At 45.8% G+C, this 27,941-nt stretch overlaps 1 long non-coding RNA gene across 1 annotated transcript; it reads left to right on the top strand.

Annotated features, from left to right (window-relative positions):
• The first annotated feature begins 9,686 nt into the window (after positions 1-9,686).
• Positions 9,687-23,671, top strand: LOC116554035. The gene is made up of 3 exons (XR_004270022.1): positions 9,687-9,697; positions 10,245-10,254; positions 23,563-23,671. It is a non-coding gene; the product is annotated as an uncharacterized LOC116554035 (long non-coding RNA).
• Positions 23,672-27,941: the final 4,270 nt, after the last annotated feature.

Here is a 27,941-nt window from a genome sequence, read left to right as displayed (position 1 = left end):
CAAAAAAAAAAAAAAAAAAAAAGCTCCTTTTTTTTTAACATACAGGGGAGAAAGTGATATGAGAGATTTGAAGGTGCTGCTCTTTAAGATGGGCAAACCAGGGAACGCCAGCCCCCACTGGATGCTGGAAAAGATAAGAAACTGATTCTCCCCTAGGGCCTCTGAAGGTAGAAAGGCACCGCTAACACCTTGATTTTGGCCCAGTGAGACTGATTTTGGACTTTTGTGCTACAGAAATATAAGAGCATAAAAGTGTGTTGTTTTGAGCCACGAAGTTTGTTCTAATTTGTTAAGGCAGCCACAGGAAACGAATACAACCTCTATCAGAATCCCATGCATTTGGTCTCACAAAGATGGGCAGCCCTGGCATCTCATCATCAGATGCAGTGATGACTCCTTAGGGGTTCCTAGGTGGAGAGGGTTTATTACTCCTTTTTCATGTTGCTGATAAAGGCATACCCCACGCTGGGAAATTTACAAAAGAAAGAGGCTTAATGGACTGATAGTTCCATGTGGCTGGGGAAGCCTCACAATCATGGCAGAAGGCAAGGAAGAGCAAAGTCACATTTTACATGGAGGCAGCAGGCAAAGAGAGAGCTTGTGCAGGGAAAGTCTCTTTTATTATAACCATCAGTTCTCATGAGACTTATTCACTATCATGAGAACAGCACAGGAAAGACCTGCCCCCATGATTCAATTACCTCCCGGTGGGTCCCTCCCACAATATGTGGGAATTCAAGATGAGATTTGGGTGAGGACACAGCCAAACCATATCAGAGGGCCTGTTGGGCCAGTGCCCCCTCCTAACCTGTGAAGGTCTATATGAGTTTCCTAGCACTGCCATACAAATGACCACAAACCTGGTGGCTTAAAACAACAGAAGCTGATTCTCTCTCTGTTCTTGAGGCCAAAACCAAAATCAAGGTGTTAGAAGGGTCAATTTCTTGTGGAGATCCTGAGAGAGAATCCATTCTATGCCACTCTCCTACCTTCTGGTGGCTCCTGTAACCCTTGGTATGCCTTGGCTTATAGTGCATCGCTCCAGTCTCCAAGCCCACCCTCACACGAATCTTCACCTGGCCTTATTCCATGGGTTTCTATTTATTTACATATATATATATATAAAATGTATGTATATATGTATATACACATATGTGTATGTGTGTGTGTATATATATATATAAATTTTTTTTTTTTTTTTGAGACAGGGTCTTATAGTGTTGTTCTTGCTGGTGTGGTGTAGTAGCAAGATGATTGCTTACTTCCTCCTCCTTCTGGGCTCAGGTGATCCTCTTGCTTCAGCCTCCTGAAGAGCTGGGACTACAGGCATGCACCACCATGCCTGACTAATTTTTGTATTTTTTGTAGAGACTGGGTCTTACCATGTTGCCCAGGCTGGTCTCAAACTCCTGGGCTCAAGCAACCCACCCACCTTAGCCTCCCAAAGTGCTAGGATTACAGGCATTAGGTATCATTCCCAGCCTAACATATAATTTTTTTTCCCACACAGATAGGGTCTTGCTATGTTGTCCAGGCTGGTCTTGAACTCCTGACCTCAAGCAATCCTCCTGCCTCTGCCTCCCAAAATGTCGGGATTGCAGGCTTGAGCCGCCACGCTCAGCCTCCCCATGTTTCTGTGTATCTTCCCCTTTTCCATCTCTCACAAGAACACTGGTCATTGGATTTAGGGCCCATCCTAATCCAGGGTGAACTTATCCCAAGATCCTTAAATTAATGGCATCTTCAAAAACTCTACTTCCAAATAAGCTCACATTCACAAGTACTAAGAATTAGGACTTGGACATATCTCTTGGGAGGTTACTCATTACAGGGGCTAATACCCTCCCCTCCCACTCAGTGGGAGAAGGATAGAGAATCCAGCAGTCACCTACCTAGCCTAATGAAGACTTGGCAAGTTGCAGCAACTTGCCCACAGTCAGGCAGCAAATTTGTGACACCAGTCCTCATAGAAACCCACCTCAGAATCTCTAACCCAGCATGATTTCCACTGCACTACTCAGCCTCTCATGTAACTCCCTACCTAGGAACAATGATATTTCATTCAAAATCAGCTTCAGCCAGGTGAACTGGCCCATGCCTGTAATCCCAGTGCTTTGGGAGGCTGAAGCAGGAGGCTCACTTGAACCCAGGAATTCAAGACTACAGCCACCTATGATAACACCACTGGCTCACTGCAGCCTCCACCTCGCGGGTTCAAGTGATTCTCCTGCTTTAGCCTCTGGAGTAGTTAGGATTACAGGCACATACCACCACACCCTGTCATTTATATTTTGTATTTTTATTTTTAGTAGAGACAGAGTTTTGCCATGTTTGCCAGGCTGGTCTTTAACTCCTAAGCACAAGCAATCCACCTGCCTCAGCCTCCCAAACTGCTGGAATTACAGGTGTGAGCCATTGCACCCAGCTGACACTTTACCACTTGTATAATCCTAGCACAGGTCTGAGATTTCTTTGGACCTGCAGCAACTGTATGAAATTCACTGAAATTCACAAGCACTTGTCAAGCACTGTGCCTGTCCCTGCACTGCTCCCTCTATCGGCTCCCTAGGGCTGCCATCACCAGGTGGCAAACTGGGTAGCTGAAGACAGTGGAAATCTATTCGCTCACAATTCTGGAGGCTAGAAGACTGAAATCAAGGCACTGGCAGGGCCACGCACTCTCCGAAGGCAATGGGGAAGGACCCTTCCTTGCCTCTCCCTAGTTTCTGACGGCTTCTGGCAACCTTTAGCGTTCCTTGGCGTGTGACTGCATCACTCCAATGTCTGCCTCCACGTCATGTGGCATTTTCCTCCTGTCTGCATGTGTCTCTCTCAGCTCTCCTCTCCTTTTTTTTCCCTAAGAGATGGGGTCTTGCTCTGTTGCCCAGGCTGGAGTGCAGTGGTATCATCACAACTCACCGCAGCCTCAACCTCTTGGGCTCAAGAAATCTTCCCACCTCAGCCTCCCAAGTAGCTGGGACCACAGGCATATGCCATTATGCCTGGCTATTTTTTTTTTTTTTAAGAGGGAGACCCTATGTTGCCCAGACTGGTCTCGAACTCCTGGGCTTGAGTGATTCTCTAGCCTTGGCCTCCCAAAGTGCTGACATTACAGGTGTGAGCTACTGCACCCAGCCAGTTCTCTTCTTCTTCTAAGGGCACCAGTCAAATTGGATGTAGGGCCCACCCACCCTAATCCAGTAGGACCTCATTTTAATGACTAATTACATGTGCCAAAAGCCCTATCTCCATAAGGTCACATTCACAGGTTCCTGGTGGACATGAATTTGGGGAGAACACTATTTAACCCAGTATACGTGCCGGGGGATTGTACCTTTTTTTGAATGGTTTCTACTACTCCCTTTAATATACCAGTTCCTATGTCATTGATATAGTTTGGCTATGTCCCTGCCCAAATCTCATCTTGAATTGTACTCCCATAATTCCCATGTGTTGTGGGAAGGACCTGGTGGAAGATAATTGAATCATTGGGCATTTTCCCCATATTGTTCTCGTGCTAGTAAATAAGTCTCATGAGATTTGATGGTTTTGTAAGGCGGTTTTCCCTTTCACTTGGCTCTCATTTGCTCTTGCCTGCTGCCATGGAAGATGTGCCTTTCACCTTTCACCATGATTGTGAGGCTCCCTCCAGCCACGTGGAACCGTGAGACAATTAAACCTCTGTTTCTTTATAAATTACCCAGTCTCAGGTATGCCTTTATCAGCAACATGAAAATGGACAAAGATAGTCACTCGGAAATAAAAAGGCATTGAGAGAGTAATAGAAGCCTTTTTAAATTAATCATATTGTTTCCTTCTATTTTTAAAGAGTACAGTTCTATTTACTCTTAAGGAAAAGTAAAACATCAGCCAAGAGAATGAAGTACAGCAACCGAATTGTGAAATGGTGACTATCTGCAGCCTCTCCCTCTGCCCCCACTACCTGAGTGTGTTTTGTTGTTACTTACACTTCCTCTCCCCTTCCCTACTCTCAGGAAGGTTCCATCTCTGCAGCCAACCTGTATCTGATGACTTGCTCGGGTTCTCAAAGCTGTATAGAGCAGATGGCCAAACAGATGACTTTGACATTCATCCTCCTTGCCCCTCCCCCTCCCCCTCCCCTTCAAGCTGAGCTCCAGAGTGGGGAGGATCACATGGTCAGGACCCAGCTGTCTTAGACTGCTCAAGCTGCCATGGCAAAGTGTGAAAGTGTGACAGAGTAGTAGGCTTAACCAACAGAAATTTACATCCTCACACTTTTGGAGGCTAGAAGTCTGTATTAGTCCATTCTCCCACTGATAAAAGGACATACCCAAGACTGGGTAATTTATAAAGAAGTTTAATTGACTCACAGTTCTGCAGAGCTGGGGAGGCTTCAGGAAAGTTATAATCATGGCAGAAGGGAAAGCAAACATCCTTCTTCACATGGCAGCAGCAAGGAGAAGTGCAGAGTGAAGCTGGCAAAAGTCCCTTATACAACTACTAGATCTCCTGAGAACTCACTCACTATCACAAGACCAGCATGGAGGTAACTCCCCTATGATTCAATTACCTCCCACAACACATGGGGACTATGGGAACTACAGTTCCCGATGAGATTTGGCTGGGTACACAGCCAAACCGTATCAAAGTCCAAGATCAAGGTGTTGGCAGGGTTGATTTCTCCTATGGTCTCTCTCCTTCACTTACGATTGGCCTCTTCTTGCTGTGTCCTCACCTGGTTGTCTCCAGGTTTATGTGGTGTGTGTGTCCTAATCTTCTCTTCCTACAAGGACATCAGTCATATTGTATTAGGGCCCAACCTAATGACCTCATTTTACCTTAATCAGCTCTTTGAGAGCCCTGTCTTCAAACACAGTCACAGTCTCAGGTACTTGGGGGTTTGGACTTCAACATGTACATTTTAGGGAGGCACAGTTCAGCCCATAATCAGCTTACCTGCACTTCCCTCCTCTCCCCATCATTCCCTACCTTAGGGCCCATCTAAATGACCTTACAAAATGTGGAGTCCCTTCTCTATGCACAATATGAAATATATGAAATAGTCTAGACATATAGAAACCAGATGCTTGCAACAACGTATTTATGACTGATATACTCTTAAGGTTCTTGGACAAATGGGAGTACCTATTAAAAATTATTCTTAGCCAGGCGCAGTGGCTCACGCCTGTAATCCCAGCACTTTGGAAGTCCAAGGTGGGTGGATCACCAGAGGTCGAGAGTTCAAGACCAGCCTGACAAACGTGGTGAAACAAAGTCTCTACTAAAAATATAAAATTAGCCGGGCATGGTGGTGCATGCCTGTGATTCCAGCTACTTGGGAGGCTGAGGCAAGAGAACTGCTTGAACCTGGGAGGCAGAGGTTGCAGTGAGCTGAGGTAGTGCCATTGTACTCCAGCCTGGGCAACAAGAACGAAACTCCATGTCAAAAAAAACCCAAAAAACAAAAATAAAAAGATTCTTTTGGGCCAAACACAATAGCTCACACCTATAATCCCACCACTTTGGGAGGCTAAGGTGGGAGGATTGCTTGAGCTCAGGAGTTTGAGACCAGCCTGGGCAACAGAGAGAGACCTTATATCTACTAAATTAAAAAAAAAAAAGTGATCAGCCAGGTGTAGTGGCAAATGCCTGTAGTCCCAGTTACTCAGGAAGTTGAGGCTGGAGGGTCGCCTGAGATCGAGGCTACAGTAAGCTATGATCATGCCACTGAGCTCCAACCAGGGTGACAGAGCAAGACCCAGTCTCAATCAATCAATCAGATCCTTTCAGAGACATCTCGAAAATATTTTTTAACTGAGAATGTGGGAAAAAAAAAAAACAGTCAAGAAACTGGCTTAGTTTCATTATTAATCTAATCTAAAATAATAGGTTTGCTGTGTGCTAAAAATAATACTCAGACTCTCTGAATGAGTAAGCCTACTGAGAATAAACACAGGCTTTTAAAAAATCATAAAAACTTCAATCATAATCAATATCTAATGTGGGAAAGTATCTTCCTCTTAAAAATATTAAGAAGGTGGCCGGGCATGGTGGCTCACCTCTGCAGTCCCAGCACTTTGGAAGGCAGAGGTGAGCAGATCATGAGATCAGGAGTTCAAGACCAGCCTGGACAACATGGTGAAACCCCATCTCTACTAAAAATATAAAAATTAGCCGAGTGTGGTGGCAGGCTCCTGTAATCTCAGTTGCTCGGGAAGCTGAGGCAGGAGAATGGCTTGAGCCCGGGAGATAGAGGTTGCAGTGAGCCAAGATCGTGCCATTGCACTCCAGTCTGGGCGACAGAGCAAGACTTCATCTCAAAATTGAAAAAAAGAAAAAATTAATAGTGTGAGCAATAAGCAACAAAAATGTCTAAATTTTACAAACAGAATAAGAGCCTAAAGGTTGTATGCATAGAAAAACAAAACCAAATAGCTATTCATATTTTCCTTTAGGGAATGAGGACAAAGAAGCTCTAGAAGAGTGTTATACTGAAGCCAGAAAGGAAGCATACAAAAATATCCCTATCTATTTTTGTAAAGATGGGGTCTCACTATGTTGCCTAGGCAGGTATTGAACTCCTGGCCTCAAGTGATCCTTCTGCCTCAGCCTCCCACAGTGCTGGAATTATAGGTGTGTGCCACCACCTGTGGCTGGATTTCTCTTTCAACAAGCAAAATAGATCTTTCCTGGAGTCAGAAAGTAGGAGATCAGGGAGCTTCTCACTATTGATGGTGTAATTAAGCGAAGGATCCCTTTTCAGGTCATCAGCTTAGTGTCAGTTCCTGGCTCTATCTGACCCATTGTAGTAGTGGGAGGTGTAGAAAACTTGTGGCTGGGTGTGGTGGCTCACGCCTGTAATCCCAGCACTTTGGGTGGCCCAGAAGGGTGGATCACGAGGTCAGGAGTTTGAGATCAGACTGGCCAATATGGTGAAACCCTGCCTTTACTAAAAATACAAAAAATACACTGGCTGGGCATGGTGTCACGCTCCTGTAGTCCCAGCTACTCAGGAGGCTGAGGCAGGAGAATCCCTTGAGCCTGGGAGGCGAAGGTTGCAGTGAGCCGAGATTGCACCACAGCACTCCGCCCTGAGCGACAGAGAGAGCAGAGAGAGACTCCATCTCAACAAAAAAAGAAAGAGAGAAAGACAGAAAGTGAAGTCAGGAGGGTTTACATCAATTTCACGTATTACAAACAACAACAACTCATAGTGCTAGGGAGGCATTTCCACTCATCTTTACCACCTCACAAGGACAGGAATACATTCAACAGAAGGATTCTCTGCTACGAATGGATTGAAATAAATATCTGAGTTCCTGCTAGAATGGAAAATAATAGCTTTGCGTAGCTGTGGGGTCACCAATGACATCAGAACAAAAATTATTGCTAAGTATCAAGGAGAAAATATCTTGAGGACAAGGTGTGACTAACAAGTTCAGAAAAAGGGAAGGTCAGTCAAAAAAGAAAAAAAAGCAGCCTCCTGGGCGGCAGAGCAAGCGAGACCGTCTGCAAAAAAGGAGATGAAGGAAGATAATCATGCCACCTCTAATTTTCTATAGCAAGTTCCGTAGAGCTCAAAATACTTTAAAGCCGTATTTTTATTTTCAAGTAGCAGGAAGGAAATATCAGCAGCGTTTACAGATGGTAAAGCTAAAGCGTCACTTAGATGGGGGGTGCCTGGTTCTCACTGCAGCATCTTGTAGCTGCGCAGGACAGGGCCTGGAGAGGGAGTTTCTGTCTTTCCCAGGAGCTTACCAACCCAGTCATCAGAAGGTCTCCCCAACCACAATGTATATTATTTTAGTGTAAAAATGGGATATGTTAATAATTATGTTAAAATTTCCATCAGAAATCTCAAGGCTATTGAGAACAATGATTAGTCTACTGATTACAGGCGCTGCGGCTCATGCCTATAATCCCAGCACTTTGGGAGGCTGAGGTGGGAGGTTGCTTGAGCCCAGGAGTTTTGAGACCAGCCTAGGCAACACAGTGAGACCCCATTTCTATAAAACATAAGCAAATAAATAAATAAATAAAACATAGAGGGGACAAAGAGATGTGGTCATTTGGTCAGTATATTGGTTTTTCTAGGGGTGCTGTAACAAATTACCATAAATTGGGTGGTAGTTAACAACAGAAATGTATTTTCTCACAATGCTGGAGGCTAGAAATCCAAAATCAGCTGGGCGCAGTGGCTCATGCCTGTAATCCCAGCTCTTTGGGAGGCCAAGGCGGGTGGATCACGATGTCAGGAGTCCGAGACCAGCCTGCCCAATATAGTGAAACCCCCTCTCTACTAAAAATACAAAAATTGGCGGGGCGTACTGGTGCACGCCTGTAGTCCCAGCTACTCGGGAGGCTGAGACAGGAGAATCACTTGAACCTGTCTGAGGTAGAGGTTGTGGTGAGCCAAGATGGTGCCATTGCACTCCAGCCTGGGCACCAGCGAGACTCTGTCTCAAAAAAAAAAAGAAAAGAAAAGAAATCAAGGTGTTGGCTGGGCCAGGCTCCCTCTGAAGTCTCCACTGGAGAATCCTTCCTTGCCTTTTCCAGAGTTTGGAGGCTGCCTGCAATTCTTGGTGTTCCTTGGCTTGAAAATATGTCACTCCAATTTCTGTCTCATTTGTCACACGGCACTCTCCCTGTGTGTCTGTATCAGTGTTCAAATTTTTCTCTTCTTATAAAGGCACCATTCAACTAGTGTTCCAGTAAAACCTCAGCTTAACTTTTTTAGATCTACAAAGGATCTATTTCCAAATGAAGTCATATTCATAGGGACCAGAGATTAGGCTTGAGCCTGCCTTTAAGGGGACATGATTCAATCAACAAAAATCAGTTTAAAAACAAGATATTACTACCAAGTGGTAAATACACTCAAAACTATGAAAGGCCATGATTCTCCCCCAAAAACCTGAGACAGCATCATCTTTGCTGTTGAAATAACCCAGAATAAGCTCTCTCTACATGTTCTTCCCATTTTTAAGACTCATGAGTCTATGTTGAAACTTAACCATCTCACAGACTCTCTCTATAAGGTCTTATGCGGCTTTTCCATTACAACATTTTCACATCCCCATCTTTGAAGCTGGTAACAGCTGGTAACAGCATTTTTTCCCAGAGGAAATCTGTCCTGAAATGCGGTATTCTGTTCTAAAGAGTTCATGTATTCTTTAGAAAGAAAGGAGAGGGATGTCCACAGATGGAAAAACATAGAGTAATTAACATCTTTGACCTTCCATTCTGCTTAAGACTGGTAGACACCATTGGTCTGTTTAATACACATGATCACTTCCACTTAGGGACGTGGAAAATTAGGTGCAGAGCACAAAAGAAACTTGCCAAGGTCTCAGAGACCCTAAGACGGTAAAGGGTAAGCTACAGACAGATGCCCCCTACTTCTGACCCCAGGAGCAACACAACCAGGACTAGTGAAAGGAGGAGAGAGGATAGGACGGGAAAGGGCAGGAATAGAAGCTTCCTTCCTTTCTTTTGTACCAAACAGCGGTTTGTTCAGGAGGTACTGTTTTCCATTTGTGCACTGCTGCCTCTGCACCTCAGCAAATTTCTGACCTACCAACAGAATCAGAATAAGCCACTCATACAACACCCCACAACAGGGACCCATTGTCATGGAGTCAGGTGGCTGAGAGCTAAGCATTATTCCCCTGATCTGTCGTGGGCATTGTTTTGAGGTTGGATGAAATCATGAAATGTAAGCATTCTTTCTGCGTCTGGAAGCAATCCAACAAAATCGAATGGTTCATTCCTGAGTGACCCCAAGTACCTCCCTTTGTCCCACAACATTCTTTCTCCACCTTCTTCTACTTGAGTGAAAAATGTATTTATTCACTCAATAACTGCTGTGTGCTAGTTTTAACAATCTGATCTCTCAAAGTAGCCGTAGACATCAGCTCTCTTTTTTTCTTTAGAATTGAGAAACCATAGAGAGACAAGTCAAAGTAACTCCTGAAGATTGTCTCTTAATGCAAGAGAAATACAAATAACCAGATTTCTTCTTTCTCTTTGGGATTAAAAATGAAATCTGATGTGATTTATCTTTGCAATTCCAAAAAGACATTTAGTGTTTTATTTTCTCCTTTTTACCATATTTTACTTTACTCTCTCACTTTCTGCTGTTCTGAATTAATTTTATTGCCTGCTTTGTTCTTAGAATTTTCGTTTGTCCCATTTTTTCCCACTTCTTCAGTTTCCTAATTGTCCCAACGATTTCACTCTTTCTTTCTTATGGTTCTCTCTAGAATCATAAAAGTGTAGAAATTTAATATGAAAAGGGACGTTCAGGTAGTTTAGCAGCATCATCTTACAGATGAAGGGCTAAGGTTTAGGGAATTTAGGGAATTTGTCCAAAGTATTGCAGTTAATTTGTGGGAGGACCTGGCACTGGAACCCAAATGTCCTGATTACCTGAACACAGCTCCAAGTCCTTCTTTGTATCTAATGCCACAAGTATATAAGACATCTTCATATCCCGGCCATGCCTGCTGATCTCTTGTGCTGCATACTAATGTCAAATCAGGGGCTCTGGGCCATCAAGTATGGATTTATTTATTTGTTTTTATTTTTGAGACAGTCTCTGTTGTCCAGGCTGGAGTGCAGTGGTGCAATCTTGGCTCACTATAACCTCCGCCTCCCAAATTCAAGCGATTCTCCTGCCTCAGCCTCCGGAGTAGCTGGGGATCACAGGCACGCTACCACACCCAGCTAATTGTGTGTTTTTAGCACAGACAGGGTTTTCCCATGTTGGCCAGGCTGGTCTCAAACTCCTGGCCTCATGTGATCTGCCCCCTTGGCCTCCCAAGTGCTGAGGTTACAAGCGTGGGCCACCACGCCCAGCCAAGTATGGATTTAGAAAAGTTATTCTGGTGCTTAAAAGTTTTGAGGAGTCTTTTTTCTGAGTAGATAGCAGACAATTTCATAAAATCTGTGAAATGCGGCGTCCTTATTTAATTTTATGAAAAAGAGAAATACAAAGAAAAAAAGGGGAAATTTTGATACAGTATTACCAATAGTAAAAGTGTTGAGCAAGAAAAAGGAAGTGAAATTCTACAACTCAAAAATATGCTCGTGGTATATGCACAGATTTCAGTCATGAGCACAGTCTAATAATAAAACATTCAGGTCATAGATCAAACAAGTCATTACAATCTGATGTTTTTCACTGATTAGAATGGAAGGAAATTTTATTCATGTTGTGTCCCCACAGTCCCCAGAGTCCCCACAGTCCCCACAGTTCTTGATGTATCCCAAGTGCTCAAAGCACTTTGTCTAATAAATGTTGACTGAAATAAATATGTGGTCTAGAGAAAGTTAAATTAGAAGATTGACTCAACTCTGGATTCAGGATTCATTTAATGCCAATATTCTAATTCTGATTTTGAAAAGTAGCACGAGAATATTGCCAGTTAGAAAGAAAGAATCTGGCCGGGCACGGTGGCAAGCAAGCAAGCAGAAAGGAAGGAAGGAGAAAAGAAAGAAAAAAAGAAAGAGAGAAGGAAGAGAGAGAGGTGCACCGCCAGGTGCAGTGGCTTACGCCTGTAATCCCAGCACTTTGGGAGGCCGATGTGGGCAGATCACCTGAGGTCGGGAGTTCAAGACCAGCCTGACCAACATGGAGAAAGCCCGTCTCTACTAAAACTCCAAAAATTAGCTGGGCATGGTGGCATGCACCTGTAATCCCAGCTACGAGGGAGACTGAGGCAGGAGAATTGCTTGAATCTGTGAGATAGAGGTTGCAGTGAGCTGAGATTACACCACTGCACTCCAGCCTGATTGACAGAGTGAGACTCTGTCTTAAAAAAAAAAAAAAAAAAAAAAAGGAAAGACAAGGAAAGAATAAAAGGCATAACATAGGATAAATTACTTTATCATTATTATAGATGATATGATTGTCTACCTCTTCCTGTCTTACAGAAACAGGTAGACTGGGACTTGTTTTAGTCTACTAAGGTGACCACAGCAAACTGTCATAGACTGGGCGGTTTACACAACCGGAATTTATTTACTCACAGTTCTGGAACCTGGAAGTCCAAGATCAAGGTACAGCAGGTTTGGTTTCTCTAGAGGCCTCTCTTCTTGGCTTGCAGACAGTCATTTCTCTGTGTGGGGTACACTACTGGTGTCCATTCCTCTGGTTCTGTTAGGTTAGGACCCCATCCTTACGATAATTTAATTACTTCTTTTTAAAAAAAAGAGTAGGCCAGGCACGGTGGCTTGTGCCTGTAATCCCAGCACTTTGGAAGGCTGAGGTAGGAGGATCGCTGGAGGCCAGAAATTCAAGACCAGCTTAGATAATATAGTGAGATCTGTCTCTGTTTTTAAAAATAATTTAAAAAGAGGCTGGATGCGGTGGCTCATGCCTGTAATCCCAGCACTTTGGGAGGCCAAGGCAGGTGGATCATGAGGTCAGGAGATGGAGACCATCCTGGCCAACATGGTGAAACCCTGTCTCTACTAAAAATACAAAAATTAGCTGGGCATGGTGGCGCGTGCCTGTAATCCCAGCTAATTGGGAGGCTGAGGCAGGAGAATCGCTTGAACCAGGGAGGCAGAGGTTGCAGTGAGCAGAGTTCATGCCACTGCCTCCAGCCTGGCAACAGAGCAAGACTCAGTCTCAAAATAAAATAAAATTAAATTAAAAAGATTTTATTTTTTAAAGTCATTTTTATTTTTAAATTTTACTTTTCCTAATCATCGGACAACCAGGGAAAGACCTTTTTTTTTTTTTTTTTTTTTTGAGAAAGAGTCTCTCCCTGTTGTCAGGGTGGAGTGCAGTGGCACGATCTGAGCTCACTGCAACCTCTGCCTCCCAGCTTCAAGTGATTCTCCTGCCTCAGCCTCCCAAGCAGCTGGGATTACAGGCACGTGCTACTGCACCCAGCTAATTTTTTATATCTTTAGTAGAGATAGAGGTTCACCATGTTGGCCAGGCCGGTCTTGAACTGCTGGCCTCGTGAGCCGCCCACCTTGGCCTCCCCAAGTGCTGGGATTACAGGTGTGAACCACTGCGCCTTACCAAGACCTTATTTTTTAGGAGCAACTTTTTTTTTAAGTTCACAGCAAAACTGAGAGGAAGGTATTGTACCTTCCTGTCAATTCTCATATACTCCCTTCCTCCCCTACCTTAATTACTTCTTTAAAGGCCCTATGCTATAATACACTCGGGTTGAGTGGTTAGGGATTAAACATACGAATCTGTGGGGGGAAGCAATTCAGTGCATAACAAAGACTAAGATCTGTGGCCATAACTGGGCTTCGTGATACCTTTCTCACTGCACTGATCTGACAGAGGGAGAAAGAGAAAAAGAGGGACAGAGATAGAGACAGGAGTCAAGCACGCATCTAAAACTATCTCCCCAGTCTTCGTACTTCTTGAAGACAGAGCAGGCATGTTACTCAATAAGTGGTCTTCAGACTCTGCTCTTTAGATTCACCTGGGGGAGCTTTACAAATTTGTCAACACCTGGGCCCCACCTGTTGAGTTTTTTAACTGGTCTGGTGTAAATGTGGGCTTGTGTATTGTTTCTATTCACCTTTTTTAAAGTGTACAATTGAATGGTTTTTAGTCTATTGACAAAGTTGGGCAACCATCACCACTACCTAATTCCAGAATGTCTTCATCACCCCAAAAAGAAACCCATCAGCATTCCTTCCCATTGCCTCCTACTCCCAGCTCCTGGCAACCACCAAGCTACTTTATTTCTCTAGGAGATGCTCCCATTGGGAGTTTCAGATGGCTGAAGTCATACAGCATGTAGCCTTTTGTGGCTGGCTTCCTTCATGGGTTTCTGTATTTTTAAAAAATCTGTCTGGGCTGGGTATGGTGGCTCACGCCTGTAATCCCAGCACTTTGGGAGGCCGAGGCGGGCAAATCACCTGAGGTCAGGAGTTTGAGACCAGCCTGGCCAAAATGGTGAAACCCCATCTCTACTAAAAATACAAAAATTAGCTGGGTGTGGTGGCAGGTGCCTGTAATCCCAGCTACTTGGGAGGCTGAGGCAGGAGAATTGCTTTAACCTGGGAGGCGGAAATTGCAGTGACCCAAGATCCCACCACTGCACTCCAGCCTGGGTGACAGAGCAAGACTCTGTCTCCAAAAAAAGTAAAAAATAAAAATACCTCTGATTGTATGCCAGAGTTAAGAACCATCCCCACTAACAGAAGTCCTTTCACGGAAACAAGAAAACTTCCAATGGAATCCCTCTGAACCTCACCTAGGATCAATCCACAGCACAGTCCCCCCAGCTCCCACAGAAAAAGTGGGGAAAGGGCCCTGATTGGCCCAACTTGGGTCACATGGTTAACCCTTGACCAATCACAGTGTTTAGGAATAATCACGTGATCACGCCCTTGGGCTCTAGCCTAAGGAAAATGGGGGACTTGACAAAGGACTTTCAGTAGAGGAGGACATGATCCAATTTAGAAACTTGCATAGGAAGTTTATTTTTTTTCATGTCCCTGTTTTGGGCAAGCAAGGCAGCTTAAACTCTTAAGGCAAACCAATTAACCTTAAAGTCTTCATGCTACGTGCCTGATACAATGATGCTGCAGAAAAAAAGATACTTTACCAATTTATAGGAGATACAGAAAACAAAGGAGCTTGTTAAATGATACCATGGGGATGCAATAGGTAAATAAATTGCAAGGAAAAGAAAAAAGAGCTAGAAAGAGAAATAAATTAAAAGATATTTAAAGCCACAGCAACTGATCACAGTCTACAGACATTATTTAGATTCTAATTTTTCACAAATTTATTACATTTATGAGATAATTGGAAACCTGACTTAATGATATTAAGAAATTATTGTTCATTCTTTCAGGTATCATAATAGCATTTTTAAAATCTTTGTTTGTTTTTTGAGATAGGGTCTCACTCTATCACCCAGGCTGGAGTGCAGTGGCGCAGTCTCAGCTTACTGCAACCTCTGCCTCCCATGCTCAAGCGATTCTTATGCTTCAGTCTCCCAAGTAGCTGGGACAACAGGTGTGCATCACCATGTCCAGCTAATTTTTTGTAGTTTTAGTAGAGATGGAGTTTCACCATGTTGCCCTGGCTAGTCTTTAACTCCTGACCTCAGGCAATCCACCTGCCTCAGCCTCCCAAAGTGCTAGGATTACATGTATGAGCCACCCACCTGGCCAAAATTTTTATCTTTTAGAAATCCGCACTGAAATATTTATGGATGAAATAGTAGGCTACATGGGATTTGCTTCAAAATATCATGTGAAGGGGAGTAGATGAAGCAGGCCTGGCTTAGGTTTGTTGGTTGTTGGGATTGGGAGGATGAGAACACAAGAACATTATAATAGTCTATCTTCTTTAATGAATGTTCAACACTCTGCATAATAGGTCAGCTGCAGTGGCTCAAGCCTGTAATCCCACCACTTAGGGGGCCAAGGTTGGGGAATGGTTTGAGCTCAGGAGTTCAAGACCAGCCCAGGCAACATGGCAAAACCCCATGTCTACAAAAAAAAAAAAAATTAGCCAGGCATGGTGGCACAGCTGCTCACGAAGCTGAGGTAGGAGGATTGCTTGAGCTCAGGAGGTTGAGCTGCAGTGAGCTGTCTTCACACAACTGTCCTCTAGCCTGGGCAACAGAGGGAGACCCTGTCTCAAAAAAAATCTGCACAATAAAAATTTTAAAGTAACAAAAGTGAAGGTGTGTATTTATATTGAAGCTGTCCTGCCTCTATTTTTTTAATAGTGGTTTGAGTCTGTGTATATATAAAAGTACTAAAACTGATGGCAGTGGTGGCCCATCTCAAGCGGACACTGTGAAGACCCAGCTGCAGCAGGGGAGGCATGGCCAGGGCTGTGTGCTCCACGGAACCGAAGCCAAGAACAGGCGGGAGTCCTGCCCTCCTGGCCACAGATGCAGCTGCCCAGCTGCAGCTGCAGACCCAGGAATCCCTGCCCTCTCAGGAGCCCAGGAAGCCCCCCTGCCCCTGAAGACTCAGAAGTGCCTGCTCCCGCTGCCTGAATTTGCCCCACTTCTGGAGCCCACTCCAATTTTGGAGCAAAATTGTGGCTGAGCCCAGACACTGTTGCAACCTAGCCAGGTGTGCATGCACTCAGGGTGGAGCTGACATACCAGCCCCCTGCCACTTCAGCCCCCTCTGGACTCTGGGCACCAGTGATGATGGGAGGGAGGCCGAGGGGGTGGTGAGGGCAGCTTGGCATGGGTCTTCAATAACCCCTCAGCATGAACAGCCTGGACATGATGGATGACATGTAGATGGTGGCAGGAGGCAGGCAGGCTTCTGGGGGAAAAGAGGTGGGTCCCTGGTGAAGCCACATCTTCAAGCCAGGGAGGGCCTAAATCATGGGAGCTGGGTTGTCAGTTCTGGGTGGAGTCTGCAGCCTGAAGTGAGAATTTATGGTACTTTTTCCAGGCCCACTCATGGCCACCCATGGCCCAATCAGCATACACTTTCTCTCTCCTGAAGCCCATAAAAACCTTCAGCTCAGTCAGACTCACAGAGACGTTGGGTGACCTGCTGTGGATAGGAGCTAACCCCTCTGGGTCTCCTCTCCATTGAGAGATGCAGACATCAGGACGACCTGCCTGCAGATAGAAGCTACCCACTCTGGGGTTCCTCTCTGCTGAGGGATACAGACATCGGGACTACCAGCTGCAGGAGGGAGCTACCTGCTTCAGTCTCCTCAGCTTGTCAGGGTGACCTGCCTGTGGATAGGAGCTAGCCACTCCAAGTCTCCTCTCTGCTGAGGGCTCCTCCCGTTGGGATGACCGGCCTGCAGAAAGGAGCTAGCCACTTGGGGTCTCCTGAGAGCTGTTCCATCATTCAGTGAAGCTCCTCTCCACCTCATTCATCCTCCAGTTGTCTGTGTACCTCATTCTTCCTGGATGCGTGACAAGAACTCAAGACCCGCCGAATGGTGGGACTGAAAGAGCTGTAACACCAACAGGGCTGAAACACAACCCCCTGGCTTGCCACATTGCAGGTAACAAGAAGAAGAGGAGAGCTCTGGCCCTTTGGGGAGCTCAGACCTAGGGGCTCTCCAAGCCAGGGCTGTGACACTCTCTTTGGGGCTCTGTGGTTCCTGGCATCTCCAAGTTTGCAGGTGCCACTGCATTACCCTCATCCAGACGCAGGTGCCTGCGGCGGAAGCTTCGTTCAGTACGTCTGGCTCAGCCACAGATTTTCATGGAACCAGCACCTCTGCTGGCATCTGGAGTTGCCCATGCCACCATAGCAGCCGGAATGCCTGGCTGTGCACAGTGGCCGGACCCCACGCTCGCTCACCCACACACCCACCACTCCACGCCTGGTTTGTCCTTGGCATGTGTGGGATCTGGGCCAGGAGCGTGAGCTGAGCACAGTCTGCTGGGCCAAGTTGGTGGGACGAGCCCAGTAGGCAGGAGCAATACTCAGGCAGGAGGTGCTGCTGGCCACAGAGGTTTCCTGTCTGGAAAAATGACACCCCAAGGATCCTGTGACAAAACTACATTTCTTTTAAATAAAAGGAGGAAGGAGGCAGGAAAAAAGCCCTCTGGCCAAGGGGGTGGGAGTTACTGAATTGGGGGGTTGGAAGACTGAACGTGAAGAGTCCACCTAGGAGAATGACTCCAAGAACCATGGTGGTGACAGGAGGAAAAAAGAAAAGATGGATGCTCTGAAAGTAGAACACTGGATGTTTGCTCTATGAAGGGATTATTGTGGATTCTTTTTTTTTTTTTTTGAGATGGAGTTTCACTCTTGTTGCCCAGGCTGGAGTGCAGTGGCACAATCTTGGCTCACTGCAACCTCTGCCTCCCAGATTCAAGAGATTCTCCTGCCTCAGCCTCCCGAGTAGCTGGGATTACAGGCACATACCACCACACCCAGCTAATTTTTTGTGCTTTTTGTGGAGATGAGGTTTCACTATGTTGGCCAGGCTGGTCTCCTGACCTCAGGTGATCCACTCGTCTCAGCTTCCCAAAGTGCTGGGATTACAGGTGTGAGCCACTGTGCCTGGCCTGTTGATTCTTTCATGCTTGGTGTTTGGTTGGGTTTAGAGTGAAGGAAAGAAGGTATTGAGCATGATGCTGTTTCTGGCGTGGGCAAGTGGCTGGTGCCACCTGAAGTAGGAAACACCAGGGAGAAGAGGGCAGAAGGGGGATGGAGTGCCACTGCGCACAGTGACTCTGAGGTACCCGTGGGACATCTAGGTGGAGCCGCCCAGTTGGGTGAGGTCTGGGATGAGGTTGTGCAGATACAGAAAGTCAGAACTGATTTGTATAGAGCAGGTGACTGAGGCCATGTGGAAGAGGGAGAGGGCCCGGAGAGGGACTAGAAATAACTCTGGAAAGGAAAGGAAAATCCAGACCCAGAGGATGGTCAACTTTGAAAGCAGAGGCAGAGAAAGAGGAGCGCACATCATAGGCAGGAAGGAAATAGTCAAAATATAGGAGGAAAACTATAAGAGGGTAAATCTCATGATAGTTATGTCCAGAAGCCACTGAACATTCATACACAGGAAGAAAGGAATACTGTCCATTGGATTCAACAACAAAGACACTGTTTATGACCTCAGTGAAAGAAGTTTCCAGGCTGCTGAGCACATAAGCCAATGCCCTGGGTGGAGGTGTGAATGGGAGGCATATAAAGCTGCTTCTCGGGGCCTGCTCTCCCCCCACTTCTCAGGGAGGCCGTCCTGTCCAAGTTTCTGTGGCCTTAAACAGCCACATCCTGTAATCTGAAGTCAGTGACCTATGACCTGTCTCCTCATTTGAAGAAATTACCAATTAGGTTCCATCTCTCTTGGGCATCTGTCTGTTGACAGTGGGATCTGAGCTAAAGATCCTGAAGTTGATAAGTTGACTGAAGCTGGAGTGGTCATTATGGGATGGTGCAGGATGGGTAAGTAGAGGGAGGGAAAATGGCAGAGATGGTCAGAGAGAAGCAGACACACACACACACACACACACACACACACACACACACACAAACACAAGATGAGGGAGGAGAGGGCAGGGTAGAGGAAGAGGAGCCCATCTTGATGAGTTTGTAGCCTCTGTTCCAGGTTTCCATAGGCCAGCTATCCTTCAGCATCTTGGGTAAGAGGTCTGGGGTGAGGTTGAGCAGGTTCGGAAAGTTGGAATAAGTTTGTCTGGAGCAGGTGACTGAGGCCATGTGGGAGAGGGATACAGCCTGGAGAGGAACTAGAAAGGACTTTGGAAAAAAAGGGAAATCCAGATCCAGAGGCTCGATTGCTAGATTTGCACATGATTGTCAGTGTGTCCCTACCAGAAGCAGCTTCCTAGAGCCAGCCAGATGGGTCTCTATTCCAAAGGAACTTGAGCAGAACAGGAAGTGAGGAAGTAGTGGCAGTGAGTGTGGACAACTCCTTTAAGAAGTTGGCTGGACGCGGTGGCTCAAGCCTGTAATCCCAGCACTTTGGGAGGCCAAGGTGGGCAGATCACGGGGTCAGGAGATCAAGATCATCCTGGCTAACATGGTGAAACCCCGTCTCTATTAAAAATATAAAAATTTAGATGGGCATGGTGGCACACATCTGTAGTCCCAGCTACTCAGAAGGCTGAGGCAGGAGAATCACCTGAACCTGGGAGGTGGAGATTATAGTGAGCTGAGATCACTACACTGCACTCCAGCCTGGAGTCAGACTCTGTCTCACAAAAAAAAAGTTTAACTTTGCAGGGAGGAGAGAGATGGGGCAACAACAGGGTAGAGTGATGAGAGCAGCTTAAAGATACATTGATGTTGCTGGGGATAAATCAAGAGGGGGGAAGCTAGACACACAGAGAGCTAGGATAACTGAAAAATCAAGGTCTCAGAAGAGGTGGATGGTGGGATCATCTTTGAACCAAGACTGTAAGCCCTGTGTCACTTGGGCCCTCGGCTTTCCCAGGACAGGGTGGGTCTCCTCTCAGGGGCCTCTTCTTTTCTTTCCCCTCTGGAAAGAAAGGAGCCATAGAGACTCATGCCCTATCTTCATCAACCCTGCCTTTCTAATCCGGCTGCTAGCAGCTTGGGTTGGATGCCTCCCAGACTTGCTAAGTCACGTTCGGGGGCATTGGCGGCTGTGTGTGATCACTTGTGATGGGACTCTTTGAAGCTCTAACAGAGCTTCAAAGGGGGAGCTGATTATATTCTGGCTGTGTCTTCACCTTAAGTGTTAAGGCATAAGACAGCCCCTCGTAACCTGACAGGCATGTTTCTCATTACTTTGCAAACACTTTATGCCAGTTACTCCAGACAGCTCACTGGAGAACATTTCCCCGTTCCTTTTCAGTCTGCCCTACTAAAGATCCCTGAGCAACTTGCAGAGAAGGACTGAGTCTTGTTTGCCGCAGTACATCTAACTCCTAGCACAGTGCTGGGTATAGAGCAGGAATTCAATAGCTGTGGAATACAATTTTCCCTGAATGCACGTGGTGCTTTCCCACCTGCAGACTTTTGTTCATGTTACTCCTCCTCCCCAGAAAATCCTCTTCCCATTTCAGAGTCTTAACTAGATTCCCCTAATCTGCTGTCTCTCTCTCTCTCCCTCCCCTCCAGCACCTGTTACTCTTCATCTTCTTAGCCTGTTATGCTCTGTCCTGAGTTGCCGCCGCATACTGTACTCAAACTGCTGGTTTACTTGATTCACTGCCCTTACCCCCATACCTCCGTTACAGCTTTACCCATCTTTATATCCCAATCTTATATTCATTGTTTCTTTCTTTTTTTTTTTTTTTTTTTTTGAGACAGTTGAGACAGGGTCTCATTCTATCACCCAGGCTGGAGTGCAACGGCACAATCATGGCTCACTGCTGCACCCTCCAACTCCTGGCCTCAACTCCTCAGCCTCCCAAGTAGCTGGGACTACAGGCATGTAGCAACATGCCCAGCTTTTTTATTTTTTATTTTTAGGGGAGACAAGGTCTTATTATGTTTCCCAGGTTGGTCTCCTAGGCTTAAGCAATCCTCCCGTCTTGGCCTCCCAAAGTGCTGGGATTACAGGCATGAGACACCGTGCCCAGCCTACTCCCTGTTTCCTAACAGCAATTAGAATAATGTCTGGCATATAGTAGGTATCAATATACCTGTGTAATCCAGGTAGGACAGGCTCTTCTTCTGTGTCCTGGAGTACTTCTTGCTAAAATACAGCAGGGAGAGATGGGACGGGAATTAAATATTCAGTTCTACTATCTCTCAATTTGGAAACTGTCTCAGACCATAGGACTCTCTAAGTTCAGTGATACCTGGTGGCACATCGATGGCAGGGGTGGAGGCTGCAGCTTTGCTGGAGACACTCTCCCCTTTGATCAGAAAGTGCTTACCACACTTTTGCCCGCCTTACTAGTCTTTGCCAACCCAAACCCACTGACTGCTAAGGAGTCCACAATGAACTTGTTACAGGAAAGGGGTCCCCAAGAGAGGCTTCTTGGGTCTCACAGAAGAAAGAATTCAGGGCGAGTCTGCAGAGTAAAATGAAAGCAAGTTTATTAAGAAAGTAAAGGAATAAAAGAATGGCTATTATGGCTGGGCACGGTAGCTCACACCTGTAATCCCAGCACTTTGAGAGGCTGAGGCGGGCTGATCATGAGGTCAGGAGATCGAGATCAGCCTGATCAACATGGTGAAACCCCATCTCTGCCAAAAAATACAAAAATTAACCTGGCATGATGGTGCATGCCTGTAATCCCAGCTACTCAGGAGACTGAGGAGAATCGCTTGAATCTGGGAGGGAGAGGTTGCAGTGAGCTAAGATTGCGCCACTGCACTGCAGCCTGGGAAAAAGAGAGACTCTGTTTCAAAAAAAAAAAAAAGAAAAAAGAAAAAGAAAAGAAAAGAAGAAAAAGGCTGGGTGTGGTGGCTTATGCCTGTAATCCCAGCACTTTGGGAGGCTGAGGTGAGCGGATCACCTGAGGTCAGGAGTTCAAGACCTGCCTGACCAAAATGGTGAAACCCCGTCTCTACTAAAAATCCAAAAATAGCTGGGCGTGGTGGCTGGTACCTGTCGTCCCAGCTACTCAGGAGGCTGAGACAGGAGAATTGCTTGAACCCAGAAGGCGGAGGTTGCAGTGAGCCAAGAGTGTGCCACTGCACTCCAGCCTGGGCGACAGGGGGCGAGATTCCGTCTTAAAAAAAAAAAAAAAAAAAAGGATACTGCAAAGACAGAGCAGCCCCAAGGGCTGCTGGTTACCCATTTTAATGGTTATTTCTTGATGATATGCTAAACAAGGGGTGGATTATTCATGGTTCCCCTTTGAGACCAAATAGGGTAACTTCCTGATGTCGCCAAGGCATTTGTGAGCTGTCATGGTGCTGGTGGGAGTGTAGCAGTGAGGTCACTCTCATTGCCATCTTGATTTTGGTGGGTCTTGGTTGGTTTCTTTACTGCGATCTGTTTTATCAGCAAGGTCTTTATGACCTGATTCTTGTGCTGACCTCCTATCTCATCCTGTGGCTTAGAATGCCTAACCTTCTGGGAAGGCAGTAGGTTTCAGCCTCATTTTACCCAGCTCCTATTCAAAGTGGGGGTGCTCTGGTTCATATGCCTCTGACACACTGGAGGTACAGGTCGATCTCACAGAGCAGCCAGTATAGTCTGGATGAAGGAACAAAGGAAATGAGACAGTTCCCTTGTACCATTCATGCTGAAGAGGTCTTATAGAATTAGGCCTCCAGAAAGAGGGGACCCACAAAGACCCTTCTTTTCTCCCCATTTCTCCATCTGCCCTCAATACCCCTTCCTGCCAACCCCTTTTTCATGCAAATAGCCCCCTCCAGATACTTCTTTTCGCAGTTTACCCTGTTACCAAAGCTTGTTGATTTTTTTTGTCTGCTTAGTCCATCATTTCCTGAGAAAGGTGTCCTAACATCTCCCACTATGATTGTGGATTTATTTCTCTTTTTACTTCCGTCAACTGTGTTGTGTATTTTAAAGCTATGTTCTTTATTAGGTGCTGCATATCATGTATGAAAAAGTATAGATATAATTTGAGGTCCTGAATGATAGTAAGATTTATTTTTGCTTCTAGAAGGCAGTTGGGGTGTGGGCAGACACTCTTTATTCAGCGGTTTTCAACCACAGGTGATTTTCTCCACCAGGGGGCATTTAGCAATGTCTGGAGACAGTTTGGTTGTCAGAATTTGGGGAAGGGGTGGTGCTACTGGCACCCAGTGGTTAAAGGCCAGGAATGTTAAACATTGCGTAAGATGGTTCACTGATAATGTCAATATCGGTGTCAACAGCACTGAGGTTGAGAAACCTTGCTTTAATCCAATTGTCAGAGGCGCTTGAACCAGAGAAACTCCATCTTGAGTAGGGGGTGCCTAAAATAAGGCTGATACCTGCTGGGCCGCATTCCCAGAAAGTTAGGGATTCTAAGTCAGGGAACGAGATAGGATGTCAGCACAAGACACAGGTCATAAAGACTTTGCCAATAAAACAGGCTGCAGTAAAGAAGCTAGCTAAAACCCACCAACACCAAGATAGCAGCAAGAGTGACCTCTGGTCATCCTCACTGCCACACTCCCACTAGTGCCATGACAGTTTACAAATGCCATGGCAACGTCAGGAAGTGACCCTATGTGGTCTAAAAAGGGGAGGCATGAACCCTCGGCGCTGCTCTGTCTATGGGGTAACCATTCTTTTATTCCTTTACTTGCCTAATGAACTTGCTTTCACTTTACTCTATGGACTCACCCTCAATTATTTCTTGCACCAGATCCAAGAACCTTGAGGTCTGGATCCGGACCCCTTTCCTGCAACACAATCAAACGTTAAGCGAATGGGAAGCTGGGTTTCAGTCTTTGTGAGAGTCTCTCTATTTTCATTCCCATTCCTTCCAAAGACCGAGGCCCTTTGGAAGTTGAAAGCTGGCGGCGGCTACTTGAGCTCTTCCTTCCTTAGCATGAGTCTGCTGGGAGCTTCTCTGCCTCGTGAAATAGGCAAATGCCTCAAAATTCAAAGCTCCGCTAACCTTCTCTCCAGGACCTTGACCCTCAAGTCCTCACCCCCTTGGTGGCTCACCTTCAAACACGTTTGTTTTGCCAGCTTTTCTAGCTGTTCTGGATAGGAAGGCTGATCGACCAATCTGCCTTTGGGGAAACAGCAAGAGATTGCCTCTCAGTCTTTTCTGGAAGCTTTCAAATGCAGGTGGTAGGCCTATTGTGATGCTAATGGAGTCTCTGCTCTGCCCCGACTTTGCCCATTCTGCGTGGAGGGCTCTAGTCCCCCAAGCCTGAAAGAGGATGGGCACTCCCATTTTCCGATCATCCTGCCACCAGGAAGATCTATGGGATGAGAGAGGGAGTGGATTTCTCCCTAGTTAAAAAACAAGAAATGTCTCAGCCTTCGTTTTTCCTTTCTCATACAAGGTGAAGTACTGCAGTCTCATATGAGGAAGCATATTTTTCCTGTTAACATTATTTTGATCCTGCTCCTTAGGAAAGACTAAGCCTGGCATTAAAGTGCTGGGAGCGTTTACCTTCCCCCCACCCCAAAGTCTGGCTTACAGTACTGGAAAACCAACCAAGTGGTGACTGGGCTGGATCACAGACAGATGCGGTCAGCTCCCATTATTAGGAGAGAATTCTAATCAGATTGTGGATGCAATTACTCTGACTCATAAATCTCCCTGACTTTAGAAAACAGGGCTATCTCGCTTATTGGAGGAATCTGGCTTATAGTGTGAATGGAGGCATGGCTGCGTTCTCATCCTCTGAGATGAAGGCGCCCAGACCAGCACAGACATCCTGTGCTCGCTTCCTTTACTTGGTTTTCAAATGAGGGCTTTGTGTATCACTAGTATTGTACGGAATACGAAATAATGAAAGAAGTGATTCTTTGTGTGAGTCATTCTATTAGAAAATGGAGCCCACAGTCAGGAACGGCTCCCCGAGAGAACAGGACAGGATTTCTCCAAGCGGGGATGAAAGCAGAAGGCGCAGTCATGACGCGCCCCCTACTGGTCAGCGCGGAGAAATCCCCCACCTCACGTTTCAATTAGTGCGGATGAGTCCTTGACTAAGAACCTCAGACCTCAGGCCGGCGCGGTGGCTCACACAGGTAGCCCCAGGACTTTGGAAAGCCGAGGCGGGTAGATCACTTGAGACCAGGAGTTTGAAACCAGCCTGGCCTATATGGTGAAACCCCGTCTCTAGTAAAATAACACATATTAGCTGGGGGTAGTGGCGAACACCTGTAATCCCAGCTACTCAGGAGGCTGGGGCAGAATTGCTTGAACCTGGGAGCTGGAGGCTGCTGTGAGCGGAGATTGCGCCATTGCACTCCAAAGAATCACAGAACTGGCCCGGTGCGGTGGCTCACGCCTGTAATCCCAGCACCTTGGGAGGCTGAGGTGGGCCTCTCACTTGAGGTCAGGAGTTCGAGACCAGCCTGGGCAACATGGCGAAACTCCTCTCTCTACCAAATAATACGAATATTAGCCGGGCGATAAGGTGCCCAGCTACTTGGGAGGCTGAGGCAGGGGAATTGCTTGAACCAGGGAGGCTGACGGAGGTTGCAGTGAGCCTAAATCGTGCCACTACACTCCAGCCTGGGTGACAGAGAGAGCTTGTCTAAAAAAAAAAAAAAATTAGAATCACAGAACTGAAGCAGAATTCCATGAATCCAATGGAATTTCATTAAATTCCATGAGTTGGAATTCAATTCCATGAATGAAATTTCATGACTCCATTGGGATTCATGGAACTGCTAACACAGTGAGATACTGAGGAGGCTGAGATGAGAGCCCCTGTCTCAGGATTCCAAGGCCTAATTTAACAGCCAGAATCTGCCAAGGTCAGAGGTAGCCTTAACTTGTACTGTACTCATAAATCAATCTCCCTGGAGATTTCAAACCTTCATATTGCTTTGCTAAAGCCTTAGCTCCTTTCAACTTAAGGAAGTTGATTGGAAAAAAAAAAGGGGGGCAGGCGGACGGGCACAGTGGCTCATGCCTATAATTCCAGCACTTTGGGAGGCCAAGGCAGGTGGATCACGAGGTCAGGAGTTCAAGACCAGCCTGGCCAAGATCGTGAAACCCCGTCTCCACTAAAAACACAAAAAATTAGCTGAGCATGGTGGTGGGTGCCTGTAATCCCAGCTACTTGGGAGGCTGAGGCAGAGAACTTCTTGAACCTAGGAGGCAGAGGCTGCAATGAGTCGAGATAGCGTCACTATACTCCAGCCTGGGCAACAGAGTGAGACTCTGTCTCAAAGCAAAGAAACAAAAAACAGCCTTAGCTCTAAAGAAAGATTTTGAGTTTCTGGCTGGGCACAGTGGTTCATGCCTGTAATCCCAGCACTTTGGGAGGCCGAGGCGGGTGGATCACAAGGTCAGGAGTTCAAGACCAGCCTGATCAAGATGGTGAAATCCTGTCTCTACTAAAAATACACAAATGGGCCCGGTGTGGTGTCGGGTGGCTGTAATCCCAGCTACTTGGGAGGCTGAGGCAGAGAACTGTTTGAACCCAGGAGGCGGAGGTTGCAGTGAGCTGAGATTGCGCCACTGCACTCCAGCCTAGGCAACAGAGCAAGACTCTGTCTCAAAAAAAAAAAAAAAAAAAAAAAAAAGATTTTGAGTTTTACATTCCAGTGGACGGCAAAAACAAAAACAAAAAGCACACATTTGTGCAAAATCAACCGTTTACATTTTATACTAATCAATAACATTTTATACTAATTAGTAACATTTTATACTAATCAATAAGCTATTTTTGGGCCGCATGCTTGTTTGTACACACATGCCTCTGTCTCTCTCTCATTCTAACCTGAAACTTTATCCTTAAATCTCCTTGTACTATGATTATAAAATGTAATTTTATTTTTAACTATATATTTTCTTTTGTTAATTTTTTTTTTTTGAGACAGTCTCACTCTGCTGCCGAGGCTGGAGTGCAGTGGTGTGATCTGAGCTCACTGCAACCTCTGTTTCTTGGGTTCAAACTATTCTCTTGCCTCGATCTCCTCAATTACAGGCATGAGTCATGATTTGTATTTTTAGTAGAAACAGGGTTTTGCCATGTTGGCCAGGTTGGTCTGGAACTCCTGACCTGCTTTGGCCTCCCAAAGTGCTGGGCTTACAGGTGTGAGTTACCATGCCCGGTCTCTTCTGTTAATTTCTTTAATTTTTAAATTTCTATTGACATATTATACTTGTACTTATCGTGAGAGTGCTTGTGATATTTTGATATATGTACACAATATGTAGGATCAAATCAGGGTAACCGAGATATCCATTGCCTCTGTGTATTTTCTGATATCTTGATAATTAGGGTGAAATACAAGGAAAAAAAATAAAATGGAGAAGTTACCATGCTTTTAGTATTTTTAAATCTTGAAATGTATATATTTGAGATAATGAGCCTTTTTGTCTTTTTTTGTCTGAAAGAAATTTGTGACCCAATAATTAGTTAAAATTATCTCAAAAAAATGTTAATGAAACTGGGAACCTTTTGGGAGACATTTTTAAATTACGTCAGCTGCTGCTTTGTCAGAGAGTGGACAGAACTGGCTGAGAACAGTCACAATCAGAGTCTTTGTGTGCACTCTTTTAGTTATGAAAATGTAGGGCAAGTAAGCACTCATTTCCGAGTGAAAAGTGACATAAACACTTTTTTTTTTTTTGAGATGGAGTCTCTCTCTGTTGCCCAGCCTGTTCTTTTTTTTTTTTTTTTTTTTTTTTTTTGAGATGGAGTTTCGCTCATTACCCAGACTGGAGTGCAATGGTGCAATCTCGGCTCACCGCAACCTCCGCCTCCTGGGTTCAGGCAATTCTCCTGCCTCAGCCTCCTGAGTAGCTGGGATTACAGGCATGCGCCACCATGCCCAGCTGATTTTTTGTATTTTTAGTAGAGACGGGGTTTCACCATGTTGACCAGGATGGTCTCGATCTCTTGACCTCGTGATCCACCCGCCTCGGCCTCCCAAAGTGCTGGGATTACAGGCTTGAGCCACCACGCTCAACCCGCCCAGCCGGTTC

This window comes from Sapajus apella, unplaced genomic scaffold (genome assembly GCF_009761245.1).
Source record: "Sapajus apella isolate SASKATOON/1434 unplaced genomic scaffold, GSC_monkey_1.0 scaffold13, whole genome shotgun sequence".
In the NCBI taxonomy this organism is placed as follows: Eukaryota; Metazoa; Chordata; class Mammalia; order Primates; family Cebidae; genus Sapajus; species Sapajus apella.
The sequence above is the reverse complement of the archived record's forward strand: the minus strand, read 5'-3'. Positions and strand labels throughout refer to the sequence as shown.